Source organism: Buceros rhinoceros, unplaced genomic scaffold (genome assembly GCF_000710305.1).
Source record: "Buceros rhinoceros silvestris isolate BGI_N320 unplaced genomic scaffold, ASM71030v1 scaffold35469, whole genome shotgun sequence".
Classification (NCBI taxonomy): Eukaryota; Metazoa; Chordata; class Aves; order Bucerotiformes; family Bucerotidae; genus Buceros; species Buceros rhinoceros.
In genome coordinates, this window is record NW_010430357.1 from 3,402 (window position 1) to 4,241 (window position 840).

Sequence of the window (840 nt, forward strand, 5' to 3'; positions counted from 1 at the left end):
GGGGGTCACCAGAGTCGCAAGGGATGGGGAGAGAAAGGAGGTGGGGCAGCAGCTGCCCCCAAACAGGTTGAATGAGAGGACCCCTCTCCCCCCAAAAAACCCCTCACACACTCATCATGCAGCCAACAATGCATCTTCAAACTACCCTCCCTCTCCCCCCAAATCTCCCGGGAAAGCCCATCCCACCATCTCTCTTTGTCCCGAAGAAGGAAAATAAATAAACCGATTGTGACCCCCCCCGCCGTTGACCCCCGCGAAGGACTAACGCGACACGTCCCTTCTTCCCATCCAAGATGCTGTAGGTCATGTTCTCCCCCGCACCACCCGCCCGCGTTATTCCTCGCCCTCCGTCCTTCCCCACCCAGCGCTGGGACTGGGGGGCTGGAAGGAGACTGGGGAGGAGAGATACCGGGAGGCAGCACCTACCATCACCTTCCTCCCCCCGCTGCCGTCGGGGCGCGGCGCCGGCTGGGCCCGGTGGCACCGGGAGCAGAAGGGAGCAAAGGATTTGCTGGGCTAAAAGATGCTCCAAGGAGGGGTTTTGCCCTCCCGGGCTGTCAGTCGGGGAGGGTGCCGGGGGCCTCCCCAGCCCTCTGCCTCCCTCCTTCCCCTCCAAAGAGGTTCATTTGTCACTTGACACCTATTGCTATGATTGTGTGTAATTGTGATATGATTTACTGTCCCGGCCCCCGACACTTCTCATTCCACTGCACCTCTAAAGAAGGGATTTTTAATTTTTTTTCCCCCTTTTTAAGCTTTCTGCTCTTAAAGAAGCGGCAAGCGGGGAGGGGGTGGGAAACCAAGAGCCAGGCACCGAGAGACGCTCTTTAGGTGAGGCAA